The 7,849-nt window shown below is 43.9% G+C and overlaps 1 protein-coding gene across 6 annotated transcripts in view; it reads left to right on the top strand.

Annotated features, from left to right (window-relative positions):
* The first annotated feature begins 1,350 nt into the window (after window positions 1–1,350).
* Window positions 1,351–7,849, top strand: part of USP49 (ubiquitin specific peptidase 49) — a 55,615-nt gene continuing 49,116 nt past the window's right edge. For 3 of the 6 annotated variants that reach the window (XM_045014023.1, XM_045014032.1, XM_045014026.1), the window contains exon 1: window positions 1,844–1,906. The gene's annotated coding sequence lies outside the window, so the exon portion shown is untranslated. Of the gene's footprint in view, window positions 1,578–1,703; window positions 1,770–1,843; window positions 1,907–7,849 lie in introns of those variants that run through there. The other 3 variants (XM_045014028.1, XM_045014034.1, XM_045014029.1) reach the window with 3 other exon arrangements.

Below are 7,849 nucleotides of genomic sequence, written 5' to 3'. Positions count from 1 at the left end.
TTGGTTTAACTTCTTTTGATGTTAAAGGAATTACACCAAGACTGAAATTGGCTGCAGTTCACAGTCGAAGGGTGCACTCTATGGGGAAAATCCAATTGAAGTCCAAGGACCAGGGAGGATCTCTGTTTAGGACCAGGGCCTAAAATAGACCAGAGGTGGGCCAAAGGTGATGGTATGAAGAAAGTTTGAAAGATTCCTGGAAGAAGTGAGTTTTAAGGAGAGATTTTAATGAGGAAAGGGAGGTTGTTAGTAGACAAAGAGGCTCAGTGCTCCTTGGCCATTAATTTCCAAAGGCAATTTAGATGACCTCTCCTTCGGTTTTTATGTGTGTTTGTGAAGTGCTCTGTGATAGTCTGGGATCCACTGTGCCAGGACAGTCTGGATTTGTTGGAATGGTTCTGCCTTCTTCAAGGCTGAGGCTACCTCGGTAGGTGCTAATGATAGAAAATGTCCCTCTCTCACTCGCCACTGCATTGTACCACACAGCTCCCGTACCCCACGGCAGTGACCTAGGCAGCAGTGGTGCCTCATGTGGCCTGTGTGGTGTGGCAGCAGATTATGTGGCCCCATGGCAATGTTCCTGTGCAATGATAGGGCCAGATGTGGTCCCGTAGCAGTGGCCCTGCCTGACATGGCCCTGACATTGCAGTGTCCCCATGCAATGGTGATGCCTGAGATGTCCCCATGCAATCAGCACCACCTGAGCTGGCTCTGTGGCAGTGTCCCTGTGCACTGGTGGTGCTGAACATGGTGCCGTGCACTGGTGGTGCCAGATGTGGCCCCGTGGCAGTGTCCCTGTGCACTGGTGGTGCTGAACATGGCACCGTGCAATGGCGGTGCCAGACGTGGCCCCGTGGCAGTGTCCCCGTGCAATGGCGGTGCCAGACGTGGCCCCGTGGCAGTGTCCCCGTGCAATGGTGGTGCCAGACATGGCCCCATGCACTAGTGGTGTTGGAAGTGGCTCCAGGGCAGTGGCCCCGTGCAATTGTGGTGCGGGACATGGCCCATACAGGGTGGAATGCCTGATGTGGCCATGGCCCCAGCTTGGACCCTGTGTGGCTGCAATGATGGGGAGGGGAGCTCAGCTCCCTGCAGCGTGGGCCCCTCTGCGCGCGCGGGGGGGGCGCTGCACAAGGCGCTCCTGCCCCTTTAAGAGTCTCTTTGTCTCTGAAACAGCCTTATTTACCCTCGTGTGACTCAACCAAACTTCAGCCTGCGATTCACAAAGCCCGGCTACGTCACCGTCCCGGGGTGGGGCTATGGAGTCCCCGCCCCTCCGCCCTTCTCCCCCTCCCATTCCGCAGCGCAATTGCCCTAAGCCACTGAAGAGCCTGCCCCGGCAGGCTACGCAAGCGCCGTAAGCTAGTCCCGCGTTCGAAATCTCGAGCAACGCAAGCAGCGTAAAGCCGCGGGGAATTCATCGGCAGTCTGCGCAATTCACGTACACTAGTAAAAAGTTCGCGGTCTGGGCAGCGTAAATGGCGTAAAATAAAGGAAAGTTTCCGCTGTGCTCGGTCACGGGCGTAAAGCGCCGAAGAACCCCGCAGGGCCGCTCACAAGAGCCTTGCGGAGATGGCGTAAGTGGTGTCGGTGAATGGGGCGTACAGCGCTAGCGAAGGGCGGGGAGGATAGAGTGTGTGGCGTGCTTTCCGACCAATGGCGTCGGGGGGCGGGGCGGGGCTGGTGGCCAATGGGCGGGGAGGGGGCGGGGCCCGCCCCGGTTGGGGTGTCTCGCGCTCGGTGACAGCTCGCGCGTGCTGATGATGGCGGTAAATAAAGGGGTTGATGGGGGAGGGGGCTTCACCCCCCCGAGGGGGGCTGGGGAGAAGGGGTTCAACCCCAAACTGGGGGTGTGAGCCCCCCATAGGTGGAGGTCTGGGGGGCTTCACCTCCCCGCAGGGGCTGGGTACGGGGCGTCTAACCCCCCCGGGGTGGGGTGTGAGGGGGCTTCATCCCCCTGTGCGGAGCCTGGGGGGGTCTAACCCCCCATGGGGGGCTGGGTACAGGAGGGGTTTGGGGGGATTAACCCCCAGTTGGTGAGGTGTAAGGCGGCTTCACCCCCCTGTGGGGAGACTTGGGGGGATCTAACGGGTTTAATCCCCAGTTTGGAGGGTGAAGTGCTTCATTGCTCAATGGGGGGGGGGGTCAGGCGGGTTTATTCCCAGAGTGACGGGGGGTGGAGAGCTGAAAGGGTTCATCTCCATGGGGGGTTCACAGGCCCCCAGGCAGAGGCTAAAGGGGCCTTCATGCCCACAGTAGCAAGTGGGTACAAGGAGGCTGGGGGGTCACCACCTACGTTATGAGGTTGGGGGGAAGCCAAGGGAGAGTTTACTGCCTTTTGGGGGCTAGAGTGAGGTTCAGCCCCGGAGTGGTACATGACTGGAGGAGGGGCTCAGGGAGCTGGAGGAAGAGCTCAGGGGGTGAGGACAGGTGTGGTTGAGGGAGCTGAGATGGGCTGAAAACTAGAGGGGGCAGGTGCTGGAGGTGAAGGGGACCTGGGCACAGATGTTCTAAGGGAGGCTGAGGCAAGTGTTGAAGGGGAAAGGTAGGTCTGGGAGCAAGGGATGATGAGTGGAGGCTGGATCAAGGGAGAGGCTAGGATGGTGGTTGAGCAGTGGTTGGGGCCCTCGGTGATTGGAACAGGCAATATAGAGAGGAATAATGGGTTGCTGGGTAGAGAGTTGGAACAAGAACTAACTATGAAGAGGCCAGGTCCCTCCCAGAATTGGGCCCTAATTGTGTGGCAACTTTTCCTTAAATCCTTCTTGCCTTACTCACACCAGTAGAACCATTGAAGTCTGTGTGACTTCCGAGTTTAAGGATAACAGGAGTTAAGTTGTGTAGATACTTCTGTTTGAACATAGTGACTCTGAGGGTGATGCTTTATAAATAACAAATTCATATAGTTTTATAACAACATTTAAAGTTCATTTTAAATGTATGGCACACAAGCTCCTCCTCTCTCTAACCAGAGCAATGGCAGAGAGTGTGTTGGGTGCTTCTTTATAAATAAAATGATTAACTCCAATTTTATCCAAAGCCCCAGTATACACATACTAAGGGAAATAATTTGATAGTGTTAGGGGGATGGACTAGATGACCTACTAGAGACTTGCAGCCCTAGCTCCCATGAGTAGTCCTTACTCACGTGTCCCATTGAAGTCACTGTGCTTGAGCAAATGTTGCAGGATGGAACACAAAATCTTTTCTTCTTCCAGCTACCACGATTTTATCCTCTATCTTCTAGAAAAGAGGGAACAAAAAATCTCTTTTGTTCACTTAGTTTGAAGTTTCCATCTGTTTTGTTTTATTTGGGAGGAGCGAGCATTAGTGATGGTAGGGGGGAAGAAGTTAAGGTTGGAAGAATAAGTGTTTACTGACAGGTTTTTAACAAAGAGAAATACATGATATTTGATTTAGCATCTTTGATACAAACAATATTCTCCAAAAGCATTGCAGAGAGAGAGAAATAGAAATTAATAGCAGAGGGGCAGAAATATAGGCATCTCCTTTTAGTTCTTTTGATTGTTACTGTCAGTCTTGAGAAGTCAGACCCACATTTAAATTGCATTTAAAACATAATTGCAACCTGGAGAACTGGCAGCAGCTTGAGTGCTCCTCCCACAAACACATACTCTTTCTCCCCTGTCAATAAAGAAAAGTAAAGTCAAATTATGCTTAGTTTCTGGAGTACTTTTAGAAAGACTCTAAGAATACATAATTATTAGGAATGCAAGAAGCTTAGTGTTCTTATAAGTGAATTTGAAGTTACAAGTCTAATTTCTAAAAGTTTGTGATATGCAAAGGAAGGGGGTTTTTAGATTATTTCTGGTCCCCCTCTCTTTCATCTGATTTAGAAAATCCCAGATTTATTGTTTTGTTCACAAGGGATAGATCTGAAAACATTTATATGTTGTCTGCCTTGTAGGAATAAACACACTATCTGCTAAAATCTGTCTCTGTCTCTCTAAATACATTTATCAGTGTATTTATGTATATATTTACATACACAAACATGAGTAGATCTTTGAAAAGCTGCTCATTTTGAGAAATAGATATTTGCTATATAGTGTTCTATAATGCATTGGAAATACAAACATGCTAATTTGTGTTCCTGAAAGAAATAATTCCTAATCTTAAGAAATGTTTGTTTATTAAAGAATTCAGAGCTCTCATGAAGGAGTGTCAGCTCGCTTTGGATTATATAGATGAAAGTAAAAAAAAAAAAAAAGCTGTGTTTTGTTTTAATAATCGGTTAGAGCTGGATTCCGCCAACCCCTCAAGTGGGTTTGCAAGTTCTGTCCTCTTTGCATAGTGCTGCTTCACAGAATATAGATTAAGTTGCTTTCTGGGCCCTGAAGAGCTTGAAGTGAAGAGGTTTGATGTACACTACTTTTTCCTTACTTAGACAAAACTCTAACTGACTTCAAAGGATGTTTTTCTTAAGGAAATACAGATCAGACCCATAGAAAGACTAGGCAAAAACTGGGGACCACACATTAGGTTAAGGATGGTAAGGAGGGATGATTGGAATGGACAATAAGCTTACAAGGATTCCTGGAAGAAACAAGTTTAAAGTGATATTTGGATGGGAAGAGAAGGCTCTTGGTGGATGAAATCTGAGACGCTGCTTCAAGAGAAGGGAACAGCATGAATAAGGCTAGAAGATAGGGGTAGGAAAAAGATGAAAGGAGTAGTGGATTGGGAGGGGGAGCAGAGGAATTAGAGCAGATAAGTTGGTGGATGAGATCGTGAATATGAAGATCCTTCCGTTTGTGTAAATACAGTCAGCCAAATTCACCTTTGTCATAAGTGGGTATTACTTAACTGAAGTCAACAGAATAAGCAGCCTGTTTAAGCTAGTGGATAATTTGGCCCTGGTGTCTTGTACTTGATCTCTGCTGGTGTATGTCTAAGATATACTTGGAGCATGCTGTGACTTATTTGACAATGGCATCTTCAACACATTGCTTTGTTGTTGTTTTTTATATTTACAGTGAAGTAGATTTTTTTTTTAACTAAACTGAAGGAGGATTTGGTATCTAGTAGATATCCAGGCTTTATTTATCTGGGTCATTTTGCTTCGTATTTTTAGTTTCAAAGTTTTGGTGCATACTATAAATTGAAAGCTGAAGAACTGGAATCTGTCGGCTGGTAATGTTCCACGTGCTTTATTACCATTTGTTATTAGACTTTCTGTTTCTGCTTTCTGAGACTGCAGGTTTCACAAGTATGATTCTGTTTTATATCATGCGGTTGAGTCCAGTTGAACTCTTGACAGGTGGATCCTATGGCACAATTAAATATCAAATATTACTTTTTTAGTTCTCTCAGTTGCACAATCATCTTCTGAGCATCTTTGCTTGAAAGGACTCGCATAACTGTAGCAACACAATAAAAGTGGAAATGGCACATGCGTATCAAACCTTTATTTTCATTCACTTACATTTCTCAAAATATTTGTTGTATTTAAATTTCTCATACTTGGTTTCACCCTAAAAGGGAGTTTATACATTTTTTTTTAATAAAAGCCTGTCAGCAGTATTTCAGTTCTGAGTAAATTGTTTGTGTGAATCAGGAGCGAAATTTTTCATCAGTTGATATTTTTTTCAGAATCTGTTTTCATGCTCAGGTAGCAAAGAAATGGCTTTGCTTTAAACCTTGTCCCCTCTGAATGAGAAATTCAAATTTGTGCTTGTTTTAAAAAAATTTGTTTAGAAATAAAAAGATGTGAATATTTGAAAATCCGGTGCTGACCACTCACAATGTATAGCTTTTCTCTGACTTAAGTATGCACCAAAGTATGGCATTCCAAATGTTCCTAAGGCAGATGCTTGTTTTTGTAATTATTCTCCTAACAATTCTAGCTGATTTCACAAGAGGAAAAGGGGTGGTTTGGAACTGACAGTTTTTCAGATCTGTGGATATTTCTTGGCCTCGTACAAGTTTCATTCATTCATTTATAAAGAGTTTTCCCCTTTGACTCAGAGTGAATTCTGCTTGACAATAGCTCTTTCAAATTTTCAAATAATTTATAAAATGTTAAAACTGATAATTTAACAAACTAATTTATTTAGCAGGTGTGCATCTGAGGATTAAATTTTGCAATAATTAAGCTATCTTTCACTGTGATTTCTGGGATGACTCAAATTATAAGTGCTACAGGATGTTGTGGTTGACAAGACATTTGCTGGCTGTTTTTAAGAACTGATAAGGTTTGAATAGGCCTCATCTGATCTGGCCTGCAAAGCTAAGCAAGGCTTGGCCTGGTTAATACTTGGACTGGGGCTCTCAAAGAGAAGTCTTTGAAACATGTATCTTTTGTGCACCATATTATTAATCATAGCCATAGGACTACTGTGACAGAAAAAGAAGATTCTCATTTAGTTCAATATGTAGCCCTTCTGCTTCTGGATGTGAAGGTCTCTGGTTCAATTTCTTGCTGCAATGGATTCCCCACAAATAAGGATAATCCTTCATTTGATGTTTGCTCACTTGGAATCCTTTCAGTGTTCTGTCCTGTCCACATCAGGCTTTGCAACACTTTTTTTTTTCCTTGCCAGAATTCACTTAATCATTAGCTGTTTTTATTACTCATGGTTGAAGCAAAACATTTAAGAATATGCTGTGAGAAATAAATCTACGTTGGCATAAGATGGTATAAAGGATGGATCTCCCATTTCTAATTTATGTCATTCTTAGTGGCTTATGACTTTCCTGAATTACTGCCTTTTGAGTTGAAATTCCTCATGATTATTCTTGGGGCCCCTAAGTCAAATAGTGTTTTAGAAAGTTTGGAGAAATGCTCTTTTTGAGGACCAGTCATTAAAATAAATGCAAATGTATCTTCTGACAAAATATTTATTGAAATGCATTATAAAAAGGACATTTATACAGATTTTTTTAAAGCCAAAAAGTATGTTAAAGTGACAGTAGGGATGAGGCTTTAATTGCACAAAAATCAGGAAATTCAGAGATCAAGTTTCCACAGCAACCTTAGCTCTGACCATTTTTATCATCTTGCCATGAAAGACCTTATTGTAATGCATACATGCAACAATGATCAATGTGAATATTCAGCAAGTACAATATAATGAAAAGGAACTACTGTTGCTCCAGTAAAACTCGGTAACTATGTTGAAATTTATTTACCTACATTGTCAATTACTGTAGGATTTTGGTGCCTCACATTATTTATAAATATAATAAACCATCCTATCTGATACTATTTTAGCCTAGTTGCCAATCTTTATTGGTTGGTAAATTTATCCAGTGCACCTTTCAAGAATTCATGAAAATTTAAATTTTTCTTGCATTTGAATGCACTTTTCTATATAACCTTCAATATGCATGTATAGCAGTTAGTATTGCATATATATTTTGTGGATCGTATAATAAAAGATCCTATTACGGGACCAAATTATGGCCTCCTGTTCTTCCAGGTATGGAAAACCCTTAATGCAGCAGAATCAGTCAATACAGTGCTGCTGCTTGAGGAGGGAAAGGTAGGATTGTGGGAGCCTGTGCAGTGGATTCATGCCATGCAAGCTGAAGAGCATAGCTCCTTATGCTTCACTGCAGAAAGGAAGATTTAGGGTGCAGTTTCAGGGCTGGAAGATGTGCACCTGTGTGGAACTACTGCTCTCTTTTTAACTTGATGTAGCACACTCTTTGGCTATCAGTCTGAATATCAAGTTTTTCTTTGGGAGAAAAACAAGCCCAGACACACAAACCCTCTTGGATATTTTCATCTCAACTGCCCTGTTGTTGACACACAAGGTAATAAACAGTTCAGTCTCCTAAACACTTAGCCACTATGAACAGCCTGTTAATTTGATTGTGGTATGCT

Source organism: Mauremys mutica, chromosome 4, assembly GCF_020497125.1.
Source record: "Mauremys mutica isolate MM-2020 ecotype Southern chromosome 4, ASM2049712v1, whole genome shotgun sequence".
Taxonomy (NCBI): Eukaryota; Metazoa; Chordata; order Testudines; family Geoemydidae; genus Mauremys; species Mauremys mutica.
This window is presented reverse-complemented; position numbering and strand designations above follow the sequence as displayed.